General features: G+C 54.6%; 1 protein-coding gene across 6 annotated transcripts in view; it reads left to right on the top strand.

The window, feature by feature from the left end:
• Window positions 1–21,691, top strand: part of HIVEP3 (HIVEP zinc finger 3) — a 376,034-nt gene that overhangs the window by 220,778 nt on the left and 133,565 nt on the right. For all 6 annotated transcript variants that reach the window (XM_034650318.1, XM_034650304.1, XM_034650313.1 and 3 more), the window contains one exon: window positions 657–737. The gene's annotated coding sequence lies outside the window, so the exon portion shown is untranslated. The remainder of the gene's footprint in view (window positions 1–656; window positions 738–21,691) is intronic.

Below are 21,691 nucleotides of genomic sequence, written 5' to 3'. Positions count from 1 at the left end.
CGAGGAGTCTTGAGAAATGTTTTCACAGAAAAAGGAGCCCTGGTGCTGAAAAGGGTGGGAAGCATCATGCCATCCTGCATGGCACATGCGAAGTGCTTTGCCTGGCGTCCGGCGCAGAGGTCGCTCAGAGGAGGGAGGAAACCCACCGGGATGGGCATTGGGAGCCTGTGGCATTCATCTTGCGTGTGTTAAGACCTGAGCTGTCACTCTCAGCGGCTCTCGCTCTGTGAGAACTGACACCAGCATCTAATGGCTTTCCCAAATGGCTATCAAATGCTCACATGAGTGAATGAATAATGAAGGCAAGAATGAGTGAGTGATGACGAACGGTGCTCAGGGAGCCCATGAGGGGCTGTTTTCCCCAAGGAGCGCTGGAAAGTGAGAGTTTCCCAGCCTGAGAGCAGAAACCGAATGCAGGGCTGGTGGCTAGACTCGTGGCTCTGCAAGTGCGGTTGTGAGGCTGGGGTTGCCTCCCTGGGGCAGTCTGATCTTGACCCGGTGATGACCATGTTGGAGGAGTGGGGGTGACTGGAGCTTGGCTGTGAGGCCATTCTCAGCAGGGCTGTGCTCGCCATTTTTGGGTGCATTTTTCCAAGTCAAGCGTAAGCTGACAGATGGCGGTGGAATAATATTCTCACTTTCTCTACTTCCCACAGGCCTCCCTCCAACACAGTCCTCCAAGCTCTTAGAAATCTCTGACGCATCTCAACCATGAGACCACGGCTGGCTTTTGGCAGGTAAGCTCCCTCTATCTCTCCCCATGCACCCCAGGCACCCCAGGACACAGAGCAATCTCAGTGCAGCCCAAAGGCCACGGTGCTGTGCTTGTGGCCAGGAGGTAGTTGGGAATGACTTCAGCCTTGGCAGGAGACTTGAGCCCCCACTCTGAGGAGACTTAAGGAGAAAGCTACCACATGTCCAGAGTCCTGCAGCTGGCGTTTCTGCAAATGGCAGCATATGGCGGTGGGAACGTGTCCTGGGATGAAAGCCAGGGAACTGGTTCTGACCCCAGGTCTGCCTTTACGGCTCAGAAGAATCTCAAGCAAGAACTTCCCTTTCTGGGGCTCTGTTTCCCTGTCTGAAAATGGAGACAGTGGGACTCAGTGAACTGGGCAGACCATAAGCCAGTTGTTCCAGGCTCCAGCCAAGGCCGTGGAATGGCAGAGAGAGGCAGTGGAGACGCCATCGCGGCTGTCTGCCACTTCCCTGTCCGATGGCTCTCTGGACCTCACATCCACAGAGGGCCTGGGCCGGCTGTGTGTGTGCTGTGCGTGTGCCTGCGTGCATTTGGGGGAAGGACCTGTGTCCCTTCTAGCAAACTCTGCTTGAACTCAAACTCAGACCTAGATGGTCACTAGCCCCTGCCTGCCCTCTCGTGGCTGGGCAGAACACCATGGTCGCTAGAGGATGCGGTGCCCAGATGGGCAGGGCGGAGGCCATCCGTGTGCTGAGAGCCCGGGCAGGCCCGCAGCAGAATGTGGGTGTGACGATCAAGCTGGGTGAGCGGCAACACGAGGTGGGAGGCACTCATTAGAAAGGAGCGCGTACGGGGCCAAAGCTCATGGGCAGAGCTGCAGGGCAGGCTGGGGCAGCTGCCCAGAAAAATGGGGCCAACGGGGTACTGAATATGATGACTAAGGCACATCACAGACCTCAGAAGATGTCCCGTCTGAAGGAGGAGATGCTGTGCAGATCGCTACAGTACGGGAAACCCGGCAAGGCAGGAGGGTTCCTTTCCGTCTGGGTTTGCTAGTAGGGTGGTTTACGGAAGACTGTTTGAGGTGACTTGACTTGACTTGAACTGGGCTTTGAAGGATGAAAAGAAGTTTACCAGGTTTAAAAAAAAAATGGAAGAAGGGCATTCTAGGCTGAGAAGACAGCAAGTGCAAAGGAGCAGTGGCTGAGACGTGGGCACAGGACAGGAGGGGATAGAGGTGAGGCCTAGAGAAGTGGGCAGGGCTTCGGACGGCCGTGCCGAGGGGCTCGGATTGGGCCCTGCATGATCAAGGAAGGGCGGTAGTTAGCTCTGTGGGGCCAGGAGAGGCCCCTGGGCCTCGGCAAGGGGCTGCAAGCTAGGAAGAGGGGCTCGGTTAGAACTCAGTAAACCTGCCCAGGGCAGGACACCCCTTGTAGAAGTGTCTGTGGCCCCTCTGGGGCCCTTCAGGTCTCCCACACAGAGCATCTGCAGGCCCCCTGGCCCCCTGTCCTGTGGCAGAGCCTCTCTGGCAGAGGGCTGCGGGGCTTGCCATCAGAACCCCCTAGTCCCCCGGCTCTCCCTGTCCCCACTTCCACCATCCCTGAAGACCAGGCCACCCCCCGTGACAGCACCCCTTTAAGGACCCAGTGCTGTCAGTAAGACCCTTTCCAGCCCTCTCCTGTCCACCAATAACAAGGTGGTCCCTGTCCTAGAGTCATTTTCTGTGTGGCGGGTAATACTATACAATTTTATCCTTTTACAGTTTCCTCTCGTGGCAGCACTTAAAATGCTCTCACATCTCTCATCTCACGGGAGAGTAGAAAGAGTGGGCTCTGGGGCCCAGCAGCAAGGGTTCCAGCCCTGCTGTGTCACTTCCTTGAGGAACAGTGTGACCAGCCTGAGCCTTGGGGTCTTTGTCTCTAGAACACCTGCCTGCTCCGTTGATTCCAGAACCTTCTGCCCGAGCAGGTGAAAGTCCGGTTCCCTGGCCACTGGACAGTCAGCCGTTACGCCCACGCTTCTCCACCAGCTCCAGCCCTGTGATGGAGCAGGCCTGCTGCCAGGCAGGGGAACGGAGAAGGGCCTGTGAGTTTTTGCCCCCAAAGGTGGCATGAGCAGTTAGCACCTGTTTCTTAACAGGCAGGCAGGCCAATTACCTTGATTTTCCTTATCAAAGTTCACGCAGCAGAACTTTCCTGACACCCCTTCCATTCCAGGCACTGGTGGACATGGGAATCCAGGCAGGGGTGAGCTGGTGCCTTCTCCAGAAGGGACATGTAAACCAGTAGATTGCAATGCACTGTAAGAAAGGAAACGCGCTGTGGGGGAGGGGCGTGTGAGCCATCCACGGAGGGCTCAGGAGGAGTCTGTCAGCTGCGGGGGGGAGGCGGGAAGGGAGGGCGGGGGTGCCAGGCGGAGGGACCCGTGTGTGCCATGCAGAGCCCACAGGAGACGTCTTGGTGCGGGGCATCCATGAGGGGAGTTTATGATGACCGGCCCTGCAGAGCTCCCCGTCACAGGAAGCATTCAAGGAAGCCGAGCACCCCGCCCCCTTGTCAGCTCGGGAGGGTCGCATCTGGGGCCAGTCCTCACAGTTTAAGACAAATAGCATCAACAAGATTCATGAGAAGGCCGATAGGCAAGCTCTAGTGCCAGGCGGTGAGGAGCTTCTGGGGCTTTCTTTGGCTGGCCTTGAGGGCGCACGTGACCCACAGCTCTGAAGTGGCCCCGGGGCTGCTGTTGTGGTGTTTGTGCCGGGAGCAGGGATGGAGATGAGTGACGCTGGGTCCCTGCCCCACGCGCAGAGAGGGAGGTGGACAGGCCCTCTGAGGCCCACACGGCATCGCCGCAGGCGCTCTCATGGGGGCATTCAAAGAGCTAGGGGACCAGAGAGGAGGGGGAGCCAGAGGGCAGGAGCCGGGGGCATCCTCAGGAGGGAGGCTTAGCCAGATGGTAGTAATAAAAGTCATTCTTACAACGGATGATTGCTTTGCACTTGCTACCTGCCAGGCACCATTCTAAGAGCTTTGTGTGCATTTACACTTGACTTGCCCAAGTCCACCAAGCAGGCGCTGTTATCATCCTCCTGTACCGATGAGGATGACCGAGGCTCAGAGAGGCTGAGTAATTGTCGCAAGCACGCACAGCTGGGAAGTCGCCTCGCCAGGCTGGACCCGGGCAGTTTGGCCTCAGAGTCCGCGCTTGAAGGGCCGAGGGCAGCCGGAACAGTAAGCCCTCTCTGAGACCTGGAGCTACCGCCAGGGTCGGGTTCTGCTCGCCTGTAGCACATAGTAGGTGCTCCATAAACCTGTGCTCGCTAACAAGAATGCACCAGTGCGCGGGTGAAACAGCCCGAAGAGGTGGGGCCGAAAATGAGGATGGGGACGGGCAGTGCTGACAGAGGCTGCAGCTAGAGCAGAGGCCTCAGGTCCCAGCTGGCGTTGCCTCCAGGCACTGCCAGGTCCGGAGCACTGGACCGGAGAAGAGAGAGTTTGACTGGCACCTTCCCCTGCAGCCCTCCCCTCCCACATGCGGAAGGGGCAGGCCCTGTGCTATTCGTGTCCCTGCACACTGTCTGTCCCCAGTTCCCTCTAAGGCCCCGGGGACTGGTCTGGCAACAGGACCCTAAGCCCTCACTCCCCCTTACCTCCAGAGGCAGGGAAGGCATGCACCACCCAAGAGGGGCCCAGGAAAGACAGTTCAAAACTTGTTCCTGTAAGAAATTGCTTTCTGACTGAGACTTCAAGGAGCAGGTGGTTTTCAAAGACGCTTTCTTCAAGCCCTGTGGGTTACAAATGGAAAACCAGGCTTGGGACCTAGGTCTGTGGCTTCCTAGCTGGGCACCCTTAGGTGATGAATTCGCTTCTCTGTACCCCAGTTTCCAACTCCACTTAAAGTGGGAAGAGAAACAACTACAGAATTAAAGGGGGTAGGGTTTGGGGGAAACGCCTCTAAGGACCAGACTCAGGAAACAGTGTTTTCTCAGCTTTCTGCTTTGCTCCCAGGGCCTTGGTTTTTCCTCTATAAAATGAAGGTTGGAACACCTCGATCTTTAACACCAGCTAGCTTTGACATCCTGGGATTCAAAGTTGCCAACACCAGTCGACTAGATATATAAATATATTTACACACACACACACACACACACAGATACACTACATGCCTTCCGGGTGCGTGATGTAATCATTTTTATAAATTTAAAATGTATATTAAGTGAGATTTGGCATAAATATACAACCTACAGGGGTCTTTTCTTGTGTTTTCTTCTGGTTACAAAAGTAATACATAATTTATTGAGAACATTTTGGAAAGTACCAGAACAGAAAATAAAGTTCACCCACTCTTTCACGTTGAAGACTGAGATACAGCCTCTTAGGTGTCCCTCTCCCCCATTTTTTCTACACACAGATTTCTTAAAAATCTATTTGGGATTATACTCTGCATTCTATTTTTTACCTCGAGCCGAGCTGCTGGAGCAGGGCCCTGGAAGGCACGGGAGGCGGCAGCTGCCACAGCTGTCCTGTGCCCTCCCCAACCCCGGGCAGCCGGCTGGAGGCATCTGACCCTCGGATGTTCTGTGTCTCTGGCGGGGGCACAGTGGACACTAATTTTAGCTTAGCCTCTTAGGCCTGCTGGCCTTGGGGCCCGCACATAATGGACGCCTTATGTAGACAGCTGCCAACGGTGCAGGAAGGAGCGTCCCACCTTAAAATGTTCCCCGTCACCGGCCAGTCCTCTGCTCGGGGAGAACAAGCCGGCTCCCTGTTCCTTCTCCCACCAGGAAGGGGCCGTTGTTGATGTTCATGGCCCAGCAGGCTGGACCTAGCGGGCAGGTGGCCCACCGAACACACGGGTGATTGCTTCTGTGGACGGGGCCGTGTTTGTACAGGACAGGCTTTGATTTGAGCTGGAACAGCTGAGAGACTTCCCGAGAAATTGCTGGGTGATGTGTTTGCAGCAGGGTGTCTACGACGTCCCCAGCTGTGCATCTAGGCCTGCTGGAGCCTCGCCTGGATGCTTTACCTTGGTCAAGTATGTAAAAATGTATGTGTCCTTTGACATCCCCTTCTATCCCGATGACGTGTGTCTTGGGTGACAGCAGGTGAGGGACCTGGGGTGGAGATGGGGAAGTAATTTGCTCCAGGTCCCCCAGCAAGTCTGTGGCAGAGACTTGAGCCTGAGTGTGGGTCTCTCCCGTTCCAAGTCTGGGACTCTTTCCTTTCATCGACACCACCTAGGTGAGCCCTTCAACCAGGCCCGTATCCATCTGCTCTCTTTCCATATGTTTGGTGTTGTTTTTTCCCAAATGAGATCCTTTCGTTTTCACTTTAAAAGTCACACCTGTTTATTAAAAACACATATACCTAGCTGGTCTGTTTCTATGGCACAGATCTGATCCTGGAAGACTCTTGCTTCAAACTGTAGCCCACACGCCTCAGCCTGACCTCCAGCGTCCACTGTGTGCTCCCTGCTGGACCCCCCCAAGTCTGGGCTCCTGCAGCACTTCGATCTCTCTCTCGTGGCACCTAGGTAGAATTGGGAAATTTTCCTTATGATCTGCTTCCTGCCCAGAATGTAGCTCCACGTGCAGGACCCGAGAGCCGCTCATCGGCATGTCCCTGGGGTCTGCACTGGGCCAAAGTGTCAAGCCCAGTAAATGTCTTAGCCCCCAACCCACGGTCTTTCATGAGAAACCAGATCTTTAATCCAGGCTTAGAAATGAGCCGAGGCCTGCCCAGCAGCTGCCAGCCCAATAAGGAAGTGCTGCTTGGCTGGACTCCCAGGAGGGGACTGCAGGGCCATGCAAAGAACCCCTGACCCTGTGCAGGCTGGGTAGAAGAAAATGGAAGGGCGTCCCCAGATGTGTGCTGGAGACCAACCCCTGCCCCCCATGGCAAACCTTCCACCTCCCCCATCGCTCCACTCCCGCATCCCCTGGCGACAATACAGCCTGTGTCATACGTTCCCCAGCCTGGACAGTGGCTCTTTGACCAAGTCTGATACTCTTCAGGAACAGTCCACAGACATCGCACGCTGTTCTGGGAGAAGAAAAGTACTCTAGGGACTCTGTTGATTTCGTCAGGGCAGGACCCTTACTCTCTGACTCCATGTGGGACTCCTTCCTGGGCCACAGCCCCTCAGCCTCCCAGACTTGGGTGCTCTAGATGTTGTTATGGGAGAGGCAGGGCCTTTAGAGTCCCATGGCCTCAGCTCCAGCCAGTCCTGCCACTTAGAAGCTATGGGCACCATCTTGCTGGATATCAATGTCTTCTTTGCAAAGTGGGACTAGTGATAGCAGCCTTTCAGGGCTCCCGTATCTTACAGGAAAGTGCTTTTCAGAAAGTGTAGCCGAGCACAGGCACAGCATGAAGGCCTGCCTTCCTTCTTCTGGAGGGCTCTCAAGAGCTCGAGAGCCTCCCTGAAAAGTGCCCAGGCTGCTCGGTGGGGGTGGTGGCCTCAGGGAGAGGCGCTGGGAGAGGCTGCACGTGGCACATCGGGCTAGCCCCGACCATCCGACCAGTTCTCTGACTGTGACTTGGTCTGGGGCGGGGGGGGGGGGCTAGCCAAAGACAAGACGGAGGAAGAGAAAAACTCCTCTTGTTTTCTGATGAAAGTTCGTGGAAAAGTGAGTGTGTGTTATAGAGTCCTTTCACTTTCCTTTTAGCTTTCTAGAAAGATGTCTGTCATTCATTTGTCAGTTCATTTATTCATTCATCCTACAAATATCTCCAGGGCCTCGACCACCTGCCAGATGTGGCTGGGGAGGCACTAGTAGGCAGCATGGGGACCCTGCCTTTGGAGGGCCCAAAGTGTAAGCAATCATTGTAATTTGGGGTGAAAAGTGACATAGGAAAGGCACAGTGTTGGGTGAGGGAGTGGTCATTTCCTGCAGGGCTGGTGGGAAGTGTCTCCATGAAGATAACGGCACCAGGATGAGCCCGTTAGAAAGCACAGAGGTAGAAGGGCCCGGTCTCCACGGAAACAGAAGCTTAAAATACCCAAGGATAAGCTCAAGGAGGTGTTGTGAATGGGTCTATGAATTAAATAAAACCCCATCCATGTTTTTCATAAAATTATTAGAAAGAACCTCTGGAAAAATAAGCATGGATAAATAGCTTAGAAAAAGTCAGTGTTGGTAAAGGAATAAGCCTTTGGCTCAATGGAGAGAACAGAGCACCCAGAAGTAGCCATAAGTGAGCGCAGCACTCGGAATTAGAGACAAAAAGCCAGAAGATTCCAAACAGTGCTCTCAAGACAACCAGCTGGCAGAAGAAAAACAAAACAAAACAAAACTGGGTCCATACCTCAGTCCTGGTACCAAAATAAATTTCTGGGTGATTTAAAAAAAAAAAAGCATGAAGCCATAAAGCTATTAGAAGAAAAACAATGAGGGGATGTCTGTATTGTATTGAGATGGAGAACACGTCCTTAAGTGTAAAACAAATCCAGAAGTCATGAAAGAAAACAAGTGAAGACCCCACGGGCCAAAGCCCCAATAATCAAGGTCAAAGGGTGATAACAAACTCAACATTTGTATGACGGTAGAGGGTTACCAGCACCAGTCAAGAAAGAGCTCATAAATGAAGGGAAGACAGATCGTCAGTAGAAAAACAGGCAGGCAACTTGTGAACAGGCGATTTGCACGAGACAAAATAGAGGGTGTCGTAAGCATGGGAAAATGTGGTCCCCAGGGGTCAAAGGATGCACATTAAAGATGTCCTTCTGGGGGCCTATTTCAAAAACGAGAATACTGGGAGAGATGAGGAATGGGGCCCCAGGCATACTTGAGCACTCCTCATGGGTTGGGAACTGATACACATTTTCTGGGATGGGTGGTGGATTTAATAATATGTACCCATATTTTCAAATGTATATGCCTTCCACTCAGCAGTCCCCTTCTGAACTGTAGTCCTAAGGAAACAATAAAAAAGTGCCTGGAATGGTGTATGGAAGAAGACAGCCAGAGCATGTTGGTTAAGAGTGAGGCATGAGAGATCAGAGAGACCTGGCTTTAAGCTGTGTGACCCTGGAAAAGTTACTTAACCTCTCTGAGCATCAGAGCCCTGGTCTGTAAAGTGGGCATAATAATAACATCACCATCGTAGGCTTGTTGTGCACCTCATCTAAGATAATACTTAGGAAACTCTTCCCAGGAGGCTGTGCCCCTAGTAAGTACTGAGTCAGTGTCCCCTAGTTCATGACTGCCGATGAGGGCGTTCACCACAGTATTGTTTATAATGGTGAGTAATAGGAAACAACCAAATTGGCCATCAGTAAAACTACTGGTTAATCACTGAAGAAATGCTCAAAGAGAGGCAGCCATCTGGAGACCTGTATTTATGGACATGGAAAGATACCTTCGACATATTCGTGCATGACTTTCGTTTTAAAAAAGGCATCAAAAGCCTGTGGAAGGTATGCTCCAAAAGGCATCCGAGTCTACATCTGTCTAGAAAAGTACAGTCGATTCTCGCCATTCACGGTAGTTAATGTTCTACGAAGTTCCCACAAACACTGAATGAGTGATCGCTGAGCCGTTGCTCTACGGGGAGCACAGTATTCGGTTCCCGCGAGCCTCTGGTCACAACACTCTTGTCCACCGATCAATGCATAATGTTACTTTATGTGTGTTTCTGTCAAAAGCACCTTCGGTAATAGTGTTGATTCATTAACATTGAGCTCATGGCCAAAGTAATGTCACTCATGCCTGAAGGCAACTTATCTAACACATGCACTTTCTCTGTAAGGCACGTCCTAGCAAAATCACCAAGGAAAAGCATAAAAATGCAAAGAAAAATGGCACTAAAGAGGTTGTTAAAGGGACAATTGTTTACATACGAGAGCTGAGGCTAGAAGGTGGCTTGTGTTTCTTGGACTCAGCTGGAAAGAAGCACGGAGGGTGGTTTACACTTTTCACTGCTCTGCTCATGTCTGCAAATGACTGTAAAAATACCAGGAGTATTGATTTGGGGGGTTACAAAGAAATTTCAGCAAGTAGTGGAATTTGCAATGACAGACTCCATGAATAATGAGGTCCAACTGTACCTAGAAGTGTGGTTGTTATGTGAGGGCCAGCATTTCCCCCCTTCCTCCTTGTAGTGAACATGTCTGAGTGTCAGTCAAAGCAGTAAGGTTTTCTCGTTTTGGGTTTGTTTTTTTTGGGTTTTTTTGGAAGAAAAACTTGTCATCAGTGGTATTCCACTGTCAAGATAAAAGGCAAACTTGTTAGGATAATGGAAACAGTTATGACGTTTATTATTGCTAAGGATGTACCACACACACTTCTAAGCCCTTTACATATATTAACTCGTGTACTTCTCACCCAAAGGGATAGATACTATTAATCTCTTTGCCACCTTACGGAGGCAAAGAGAGGTCAGGTAACTTGCCCAAGACCCCAGTTAGTAAGAGGCGGAGTCTAGATTGGAACCCAGGCAGTCTGGCTCCAGAAGTCATATTTTCAACCAAAATTCTGGCTGGCACTGGGTTGCAGAGATACCCAGGAGCACCTGACCAGGTCCTCGTCCCAAGACACTTCCAGGCTAGATTGCGGGCCAGGAGAGGGGCACGCCAGGCAGCGCGGGTTCATGCGGTGGGAGGTCTGCCCAGCCCGTTCTGAGGGCTTAGAGAAGGTGACACTTGCCAGCGCTCCACAGTCTGGCCCCCCTTTCTTTCTCAGCTCCTTACAGGCACGCCCTGCCTCCCACTAGAACATTCCACCAGCAGCCACACCCAGCTGTCCCCATCCTTGAGCCTGCCATGCCTTCTTATACTTGTGGGCCTTCTGCCCATCCCCCAAGGCTCAGCTCAAAAGCCGTCTTCTTTCTCAAGCCATCAGCAAGAAGTGAGGGCTCCTTCTCCTGGTTACCCATTTATTTTTGAACTATATGGCCATCATCCGTACTTCCTCTTGTCTACCAGCCTCTAATGAACTCGTCTCGGAGACCCTCGGGTCCCCAGCGCCCAATATCTCCCTCACACGTTTGATCTATCAGCACAGGTGTGTCGGATGGACAAGTAAACAGGTGGAAGTACCTCAGATTCTGAGACACTCCCGCCCCCCAAAGATCTAGGCCAGCTGGACTGTCACATGGTTGTCGTTGAAGGCCACCAAGGCTCTGGAGGGTTCTGGAGGGCTGAGCTGTCCAGCCAGGAGCCTCTGTGACCACAGAATCAGGAGGCAGAGCTCCCAGGGCTGCAAGGCCAACATTAGCCACGGTGTTGTTTCTGTGGCTTCTGAAACCGCCCCCCCCCCCAGTGGGAAAGACTAAGAAAGGTCCCATTCAGCTTCTCTTGCCATTTCCAAGGGAAAGGATGGGGTTTGGATTGGCTGGGCCAGGGACGTCTTTTCCAAAATAGCTTCATGCATATTCAACTGCTCCCTGAAATAGTCAAGTGGCTATTTTAAGCAGCTTCTACTCAGATGCCCACACACAATGGCATCCACCTTGAGCATGTAAACCAGTGAGAAGCAAAGAAAAGGGTACAGGAGGGCAATGTTAGGAGGCTTTTGATGGATTCCCACCCCTCCTCCCCAACCCTCAATGTGTTTTCTTCTCAGGGACTCTCTTGCATGAAATTGGAAGTCATGGTTACTATGACAACTCCCTAGAGGAGTTTTCCCATCCAGTGACCTCACCCACCCAGATCCCAGAAAGCACAACTGCACGGGGGGCAGCGGTAACTTGGGGCGCGGTAGGAGAGGTCCGTAACGGAAGTCGGTTTGTGGACTCCGGGGAGAGCTCCTCGCTGCCCATTTCCTACTGCTCTACACACAATTCTAACAGGTTCCGGCAGACTGGGAGTGGAGGCCCAGAGAGGACAGGGAGAGATGGACCCGACCGCAGGGGACTGAGGTTACAACACATAAGCCAGCCGTAAGGGTGAAGAGAGAACAACTCCACAAAGGCAATATTTATCAACCAGTATGTGCCGGGACATCGGTGCACCCTGTGCTGTTTGCTGGGGAAATAAAGGTAAATAAGACACGGGGCGTGAAATGAACATGTAAATAAACAATTGTACGTGTATTTATCTAAGCTTTACCTTTGTTTCCCACACCCCGCCCCAAAGATTCAAAAGAGACGCTGGAAATATAACGTAGTAAGTGTGGCAGTTGAGGTGAGGACACGGGATTCACGAAGGGAGGAAGCGGGTCTGAGGAGGCTGGCGAGCCGAGGCGCGGGCAGAGCGCGTCAGACGAGCAGGGAGCAGGTGGTGACCTCTGTTCCAGGTGGCAGGCTCAGCGCACGCAGAGGAACAGAGCTGGGGAAGAGCAGGCCGGCTCAGGGGAGGCCCAGCCCCGGTGGCGCGAAGGAGGAGGTGAAAGGCTGAGGAGGGGCCTGAGAGGCCGAGCAGCCACGGCTCTGGGGCTGTGGAGGCTCGGCTCCATCAGAAGAGCTCTCTGGGGCCGCACCCCACGTGGCCAGAGACCCCCCGACCCCCCTAGTCACCCCTGCAGGGCTCCCTGTGTCATGACGTTGAACGATGGTTGGAAGAAAAGCAGCCTGTGTAAAAAGCTTCCCAGTAGGAGGTGTGACTCTGGGAACGAGTGCGACGTTCGCTCCGGTGTCCCAGGCGAGGTATCAGGACAAGGAAATGAGCGGGAGGCTGGAAGCCTGGGTCCCAGCCAGAGGGCTGTGACGGACGGGGAGGGTCAGACGCACGGGAGCAGCCGGCGCAGCCGTGCGTCGAGTGGAAGAGACGGCTGACTTTTCACGTCTGGATGTATGGTCACACGGTTGCCCCATAGCCCCCCAGGAAAGGTTCTGTTTCGTTCTGTGCAGGGCGCCCTGAGAGAGACAGGGAAGTGTGTGCTACCTTTTTGGAAGCTGGTCACGCAGAGGTTTGGGTGAGAGCCGCAGATGAAGTTCAAGGACGTGAGCTTGGGCTCCGGTTCGCGCGGGACACCTGGCGAGCGTTACTTCTGAGCTGGCTCCTGTGGAGGCTTCAGGAACCAATCAGCAAGCAGCCTGGTGCCCAGAGGTGGCTGTGTCCGTCTGTCCTGTCCGTCCCCTGTCGTTCCTCCTCCACACGCCGCTTCTTTATCTTCCAGTGGCTCCTTCGTTCGTTCACTCATTCATTCCTTCAGTTGGAACTGCAGACTGGGATGTCGTTGGCGCAGATAACGGTTTCTTCGCTGAATTTTCAGGGATCTGTGATACACCTGAAATTCTAAGAGAATGGACGCGTATCCTGTGTTCTTCTGAAGAGAGGGTGCTTAGCTTTCTGCAGACTCTCAGAGGAGCAGGGGACCCAAAAAGGCTAGGAACCACTGAGAGAGATGGGAACTGTTGTATTTTAAAACAAATGGCTTCACCTTTTGGGAGACAAGCAGTGTGAAGGTGCTGAGGGAAATCCCTAGTTCCGTGCCGAGCTGTCTCGGGGGATGAAGCGTCACTGGGGACTCTACCAGGGTCCCCAGCATTGCTTTACACCTAGCGTCGGGCACGCTGCAGCTGAGCTGGGCGCAGAGGCCTTCGAAGCATGGGGGGGTCAAGATCTTCCACCTAAGACTCCTCTCTGCTTCTCGCTCTTCCCGACCACGGTCTCTCCGCAAGGCCCGCTTCCAGCCTGCGCTTGGCAGAAAGTGAGGAGGCCCTTCTGGTTTGGATAGATTGAGAAAGCTGGAAGAAATCTGAGAAAGGCGAGAGCATATGAGCTGGGGTTTCAGAGGTCTGGGTATTGAATCAGGCTTTGAAGGGAAGGAGAAGCTGAAGCTTATTGATCAGTTCTAAAAGTCAGGTTGTGTCAGACCTGGTCTGGAAAGCCTCCAGTGGCTCTCTGTCTCTGTAAAAGCCAGGGGTCTTATAAATGCCTTCACAGCCCCAGTGATGTGGCTTACAATGACTTCTCACATATCCCATATCCTCTGGCCTCCATACCGCTCCTCAAACTCTGGCCTCAGGGCCTTTGCACGTGCTGTTTCCTCTGCTAGGAAAATATATACATGGCTCACTCTCTCACTTCCCTCAGGCCTTTACTTAAATGTCCCCTTCTTCTCTGTGAAGCCCTCTCTAGCCCCTAATTAAAATGGCAAAACCTCCTATTGCCATTACCCCATCTCCTACTTTGCTCTTCCCGATCGCCAGCTACCATGACATTGTCTACTGCTAATCCCAGTGCCTGAGACCGTGTTTGGCCCATACTTGATGCTAAAGTAATATTTGTGGAATGAATGAATTGACTCTTTTCATGCTCTGAGCTAGCTGTTTTAACATACTGTAATCTGCTGACCCTGTCCTAACTCCGCAGGGCGAGTTCTAGTCTCCTTTTCTCAGACGAGAACCAGAGACTCAGCAGCTAGAACCACTTCCTGGTTTCTGGGCTCTCAGACACTCCTGGTGTCTTTTCGTTTCCACACCGCTGTCCTGAAAGGCTTGGATACTGCCTTCACCAGGCTCCCCGAGTCAGGCGACAGGCTGGGTTTGTACATGATTCAGCCATGTCTGGGTCAGACGGTGTTTGATATGTCCTGGAAGTGCGAGCCACATACACTCATCAGAAGCAAAGTAGAGGTAAAAAGAAGACAACTGGGGGGGGGGGGGCTTTTGATGGATTCCTACTCCTCATTGCCACCCCATAATGTATCTTAAATAGCAGCTCATTTTTCGGGAAGAGATTACAGCAACGGGACTTTGCTCTTTGAAAATAAAGCCCGGAACCCAAAAGGAAGCCCAGAATGCGTTGGAGAGCTACAGTGGACACAAGCGAGTTATTTTGCTGGTGGTAGAATCCATCGGGTGGTCCTCTGCCCGTGTCCTTCACGTTACACACAATTCGAACACACCCGGCCTGTGGGAATAGGGAGTGTGGGAAGGTGATGAGACGGGACACGGGCTACGTGGATGGGGAGGGAAACCACGCTACAACCCCCCACCACCCCCCACAGGTGCTCTGGTTACTGAGAATCATGAAGACGGATACACACAGAATGTATCTTTAGGGAACTTACAGTCCAGCAAGAGAAACAGGTGGAAAATAATTCATTTATTCAAACCCTCACCCTATTCCGACAAGGATTCAAGACAGATTTGGGGAATGTGATATCGTGCTATGCTGCAGTTGAAGTGGGGAATCGGGCTCCCAAAGGGGGATGGTCTCTTCTTCCTGGGGAGTCAGGGGTCTCCGAGGTGGCGGTGCTGGAGCTGGGAGTGGGGGAGGCAGCTGGCCCACTTGGTGACCCAGCAGGTGGCCCTGTGGCTGGAATTGGGGGCACACAACCATCCATCCGTAATAGGCGCCGTGAGCGGGTCCTGCTCTTTGCGGAACTTCTAGTCCAGTGAAGCCAAGACTTGTACCTACAGCCCCTCCTTCCTCACTCTCAGAGGCCTGTTCTCGGCATATGGAGAGCCCCAGGCTAACGGGGCCTGTGACGTCTCCTGTGGTGGCTGAGGCGACGCTGCCCTAGGCTTCGTCCTCCTGGACCCCAAGGTCAGGCAGCACTGATCACGGTCCCTCGTCACTCCGGTCACAGGAGTAATACATGCATTCAGACAGAGCTCCACGGCGCCCCTCCCCCCTTGCCCCTCCCCCCCAAGAAGGCTGGCGAGGCCCAATTTTTCAGTGTGTGCACGGGACCAGAGAGGTGTGGAGATTCCAAGTCTCACTCCCAGGAAGTGGCAGAGACAGTTCTGGAACCCAAGTGGAGGGGACAGAGGCCCTGCCCACATCAACGTACAGCTGGCAGGGTAAACGCGGGCAGAGGACCACCCAACAGCAAGAGAAAGGTGCTGCCGCTGGTGGGCAAAGGCTGGGGCTCCGCCATCAGATTGAACCAGGTTCAAATCCTGCCTCTGCCAGCCACACACTGTGTGCCCTCCCCTCCCTGGACTTCAGGCGTCTCGAAGGTTAAATGGGAAGAGTTGTATCTCCTTTACAGGTTGGTCCTAAGAATTAGATGAGGTGATGTGTGCACATCTCTGCAGCGAAGTAAGCAATGGCTAGAGCCACGTACGGCTCAGTTTGTGGCAGGCTCTATGTGAATTATTTCACCCCGTTCTCCGTGCGACCTACAGAGTAAGTGCTGTCACCTCATTTTACAGACTTACAAAGGAGCTGAGTTCACCAAGCTCCCCTGGCAGCAGACGAGGGAACCTGAATTCTGGCTCTAGAGCCCCAGGCATTAAACACGCCGCTGCCATTATGCGCCTCGTCTCGTCTCTTTCATGAACCTCTGGCCCACACGGGCTTGGCCACTCACCAAGCTTGTGGAGGTGACCCCCTGACCTAGCAGGAGGGAAGCACCAGGGGACTCTGCAGCAGGGAGTCCCTGGAGACACTGGACGGGCCGAGTGAGCGTGACCCTGGAGGAAACGGTCAGCAGCTGGGGCCTTGGGAAGGAAGGGCTGAAAGGTCATGGGCATGAGGCAGAGCTGCACGGCCAAGGTGGTTGGTGGCTTCGGACGAGCGAAGTGGTGACCTGGAATCCAGCGGGCTGGGCTTCCCTTTCCCACTTCCTTCCTGTGCCGACTGTCTCGCTGAGTCACCTCCAGGAAGTGGGGGTGGCGAGGTGGGGAGTGAGGAGCACTGGGTCCTCCCTCGCCCTCACCCTCGCCTCGCCGCGTGACCCTCCGTCAACCACTTCCCCTTGCTGGGGCTCAGTTTCCACATCTGTCACACCAGAGGCCTGACTGGATCTCCGAGGCCAGGCAGAAGGCCTTTTCGGAGGGAAGCACCTCCTGGAAGATAGTCGAGGACAAAGGACCACTCAGCTGGTCATCAGTTTGGGATTTACTGGTCACTGGGCCCCGTAGAAACACCCCTGCACTCCCATAACTTGCTGGGTTTCTCCACGAGCCCCGAGTATCACCCTCAGGGGATGGGACGGGAAGGGCAGCCCAGGGCAGGGCCTCCGGACGCTGCATGGTGATGGTCACAGAGGCCCTGGCTCCAGGCCCTACGGCCCTTCTAACTAGACCCTGTCCTCTGCCAGCCTCCTGTGATTCCTGTTTCTGACTTTTTACTGAGCCCCAGGCCCCAGCAAGGGTCTGAGCAGATGCTCCACGATTCTCAGTGCAGGTAGAGTCTTGTGGGAAAACCCGCAGCCAATATGGGCCTCTCCCAGCTCCCCAAAGGGTCCACTAGGAGCCCTGGGCCCATTAGCCCTTTCATTCACCAGACCCAGGAGAAGGTGCTTTGGCCATCCAAATTTCCAAAGCTGTTTACAAGACGTCTCCTTCGGGACGGCATGTTCTAACGTCAACACGAACTCGTTTCTGCAAGTGTCAATTCCTAACATATCACAGCCCCAGCTCTACAATGTAAGGACATCTTGGCTCGGAGGAGTTCCAGGGAGCCGAGAAGAGCGTGTTCCTGGGTCCAGAGGTTACCTAGGTAAATGAGAGAGAGGGATGGCATCTGTCTGTGGTTCCTGCCACTCCGGGGATGGTGGGAGATCAAGCGAAGGGGCAGGGTAGGGCGCACAGACCCCAAATATGAGGTTCATTACCTGTGAGCTGGAATCCCGTTGGATCAGCATGGCTTTCAAGCTCGTCCTGATGGGGCCTTGCCCGGCCCTCCCTCCCCCACCCCCTCTCGGGCCAGCCTCAAAGCACAGTTTCCCTCCTGTCCTTCGGCCTTCAGCCTCACCACCTGGCTTGTGCAGTTCCCCAACCTGCTGGATCATTTCCTGTCTCTGTGTCTTTAATGGGACCACCCCTTCCTCTCCTCTCCCCTTCCAACTCCAACTTAGTCCTTCTCACCAGCTCTCCGCAGAGACCCCATTTGATGTCACTTCCTCCAAGACGCCTCCCCTGACCTCTCCCGTCCCCCTGGGTGTCCCGTCTTTTACACATTTCTGTTATTCCACGTGACCCCACTTTACAGCTCTTGGGTACATGTCTGCATGGCTCCTTGAGCACCGGGACTGTGTCTTGGTGGCATCTGGCGCAGGCTGGGCCTAAGGCTCGGAAGGTGGTGGCTTCATTTCTGAGGAAAAGAACGCCCCCAGAGCATGTTACCGAGGTTCAGAGTCCACGGCAGAGTGGAGAGAGGGCCCGGGGGAGCTTGGCTGGGTCCCTGGCGCTGCCGCAAACAGGTCGTGCCTGCTTAGGTAACACCTGTCCCCAGCTGGCCTTCAGTTTCCCCTCTGAACAACGGACTAATGAATGTCTTGGGTCTTTCAAAAGCGGACCTTTTGTGGTGTTTCTGGGAAATCTATACATAAGGCTGCTTTTGCAGACCTCCCCAGGCCACCCACCCCAGGGCTTTGGCTAGGATGCTTCCTTGCATTCACTGACCCATTTCATCAACTCTCCCAGTGTCCCCTGAGGACCAGGCCGATTCGGGTCCTGAAGGCACAGGGAGCAGTTGGACTCAGCCCCTTCCCTAGAGAGGTCCTAGCCCGGCTAGGAAGACAGACACATTCCCGGCAGCATGCTGAGTATACAGGGCTGTGGGGGCCTGGAGGAGGTGCTCAGAAGGGACATCCTGGTGGGAGTGGGTCTGAGGGACCCAGGGCCGCATAATTCACGGTGAGCACAGATCATAGAAGTCACTGGACACGGCCAGTGGCATGAACAGAAGATGTGGTCTCAGCTACCCCACTGGGCTGGGTATGTAAATACGTGTGCCTGGGCGCGTCTGTGTGGGAGACGGAGAGGGAGCGCCGAGGGGCTGAGAGGTAAGAGGGCCTCCCCTTGGCTGACAGAGTTATGTCCCCAGGGCTCTTGGGAAAGAGCTCTCCAATTAGAGTCCTGGCTGGTGGGGGCTGGGCTTCCTTGATTATGTAATAGCCAGGAAATGTCATCTGGGAGAGCCTTAGAGGGAGGACAGATGTGTCTGAGCCCTGCTGCATTCCCAGAGGTGAGCTGGGAGTCGATTTGTAAATGAACCAGTTTGCAGATAGCCAGAAAGAACACCCAAGCTGGGGCAGCCAGTCCACGTGGGAGGAGCCGGCACAGCTGTCACAGAGCCGTGCCCATGGGATCTGCATGCAGGGGGACCCCAGGTCTCCCGGCTCCTCCCTCCCTCGGGTCCCCCCAGCCATTAGGGTGGTCTCTGGGGAGGGGTGGACCGGGACGGGCTGGCGCAGAGGACGGGTACGGGGCGAGCTGTGTCCACGAAAGAGGACAGCACGAGGCTGCTTTTTCTCCCGGGGCCTCTAAACCGAGCCCAGGGTCAGACGGGCACGGGCCCTGAGCACTCTTGTATTGCTGGTTGGGGAGATAGCGTATCTCAGTTTTGTTCAACTGTGAGGTGTCCCTGGGCCCCCAAGAAACAGCCCTTGAAGCCCATTGACAAAACACACATCAGTTCTCAGCTTCTGGGGGATGAGAGGGGCTTTCGAGGAAGATGGACTTTGAGCCTCATTTTCCTCATCTGGGAAATGGGGATAATATTAGTACCACTCCTTGGATTTTATTGTGAGGATGACATACACCTGAAATGTGTAGCCTGGAGCTGGGCGCATAGTAAGGGCTTACTAATGGGTAGCTGTGATTACTTCCATAAAAGGTAAACTTCCACAAGGATTTGTCCTTTTTGACATATACTCCATGTGCTATTTTAAGAAGGTTTGGGGTGCCCTGCAGGGGAGAAGTAGCCAACATGAGAACAGGGTGGCACAAAGCCATTTCTGGGCAGAAGGCAAGATGTGGCTTCAGCACCAGCCAAAGAGACACCCCTTTCCCCATGTTGGGACAGAGACAGCCCGGCAGTTAGCTCAAGCAGAAGCAGGTGGAATATGGCCTTGGCTCTGTCCATTGAGCCAGGCCAAGGTGGGCCCTGTGACTAGGCTAAGAACATGGCACTGAGTGCCACCAGCCTTTCCCACTGTTCTGGAACTTCAAGTGTCACCCTCCTGGGGTTGGAGTTTGGCGGAACTGAATTCGAGTAGAAGGCCGAGGCCAGAGTGACCCCTTTGTCACTGTGGACATGTTCCATGCTAAGGGGACCTGGGCGTCTCAGCAGCTTGACCTGAGAGGAGTGGCCCAGCCTCCAGCCTGGCCCCCGAGCTGGTCTGCAGAGAAATGACAGTGTCCTGGCCATGGCCATCTGGACCTCTGCGTGTGACAGCCAGTGTCTCTTAGAAGGGGGCTCAGTGGTCCTGGCCCATCTTCCTTTATGGCACGCTCCAGACCTGGTTGCCACGGGTATGAGGCTTAGGGCCCAGCCCATGGAGAGAGTGGCTGGCACATGCCAGACCTCAGTGAAGTGAGCTGGGACTGAAGTTCTGATGAGGACAGCGAGACTGGCCTCAGGTCAGGACCCCAGAGAGATGCCCTGCCCCCCCCAGGGCGCTACAATAGGACCAGGGTGGTGGAGCCTAGGCGAGCCCAGGGCACCCATCGTGCGTGTGGTTTATGGTGAGAAAATTGATTCTGGCCCTAGATGGGTTTCCCACATCCTCCCAGGCCTGGGCAGGGTGAGCTCAGTGATGAGCCGGGCCCCGAGCCTGGAGTGGAGTGGAGCTGGGGGTAAGGAGTGGCTCACCTGGTCCACCCAATATCGGGGGGCCACAGCTGCACATCCCTGCCCGTGGGATGCGTGGCTCCCTTCCGGTCCAGGGGTGCAGACTGTCCGCCCAGCCTCTTCCCAAAAGCATGCAGCCGCTCTCTGGACCACTGGGGGGGGGTGGGAGGGGGAGACTGGCTGCTTCCACTGCAGGTCCAGGGCCCTAGAGCCCCTGGGCACCCAGCTAGGGAAACAGGCTCTGACCTTTCTGTGTTTAACAGCTGCCATGCTGCCGTGAAATGAGTGTGGGATTTGGGTCCTGACAAATGAGTCCCAGTCAGGCTCTGCCTCACCCTGCCCTGTGACCCCGGGTCCCTGTGCAGGGACCTTGGCCTCTGGAAGCTTCTGCTCCCTCATCCACAAAATGGGGTGGGGTCCCAGAAGGCCCTCATCATGGTAACTCTAGGACCCACCAGAATGGAACGCATGTCAAGAGAGTAGGGGAGTGGCTTTGGGGAGGTGACAAAATGGAAGAACAGTATTCACACAGCCTCAAGGCTGCTTCCATGACGAGGGTCTTTAACATTCCAAATGGCCAGTCGCAGTGTGAGCTCCCCTAACCGGGATCCTTGTGGTCCATCCCTGACAGAGCATCTTCTCCCTGGGCCCTGGGTCCCACGCCGCAAACACCTAACCCCATGCCTGGAAATATCACTCCCCCCAGTTGTTGTCATTTCTCTGTCTTGATCGCCAGACCCTGTTCCCATGAATGCATCTCTCCTTGGAAATCTGGCCAGGGCAGCAGGGAGCGGGGAGCAGGGACCAGACTCTAGGATGAGCTGGGTGGCGGCAGCATGCTCCCGCCTGTCCCTACCTCGTCTTTGAGATTAAGGATGGGCTCTCGGCTGAGGGCTGTCACCATCCGAGCAAGCACAAACCTGGGCATCCAGAGCCTAGGTGGCCCTCGGAACCGGGCGTGGGGGGGACAGTAGTCACAACCACCGTAACCAAGAGACGTGCCATGCTCAGGCCCCTGGGGCTAGGGTTTTTCTCCAGAGGGTGCTCAGAGGGGTGGGGGATGGGTGGGAGACAGCGGTGTGGCCCCGACGGCCCGGGGCCTGCTGTGTGGTTGTGGCTCCGGGGAAGAGATGAGTGGGTGGACAGGGGCAGGAGCAGTGGGCCACCCTGGGAAGAGGAAATGGACATGGCCACATCTCTAGGCCCACAGGAATTCCAAGCCCCTGGCTTGGAGCAGCTCAGCTAATTACAGTTTCTCCTAGGTGGTGGGAATGAGGTTCCTAAGAGAGTGCCAGGCTTGGCCGGGCCTGGTGAAGGAGGGCAAGGTTGAGCTGGGGAGTGAGGGCTCTGGTGGCCAGCTGCCTAATGCATCGTCACAGTCAGGCCCCCGTGAAGGGCCGCCGGCCCGGCCTCTCCGGAGAGAACATCCAGGTCCCAGTGGCCCCGGAGTGCAGCCGACACAGATGCCTGCCAGGAACAGGCTGTGGGGATCGCAGGGAGTAAACAACAGAGGAGAATCGCCTTGCAAACCACACTCAATGGAAATCTCCCCCACAGCCACATCGCAAAATGCAACCAAAA

This window comes from Ailuropoda melanoleuca, chromosome 2 (genome assembly GCF_002007445.2).
Source record: "Ailuropoda melanoleuca isolate Jingjing chromosome 2, ASM200744v2, whole genome shotgun sequence".
NCBI lineage: Eukaryota > Metazoa > Chordata > Mammalia > Carnivora > Ursidae > Ailuropoda > Ailuropoda melanoleuca.
The sequence above is the reverse complement of the archived record's forward strand: the minus strand, read 5'-3'. Positions and strand labels throughout refer to the sequence as shown.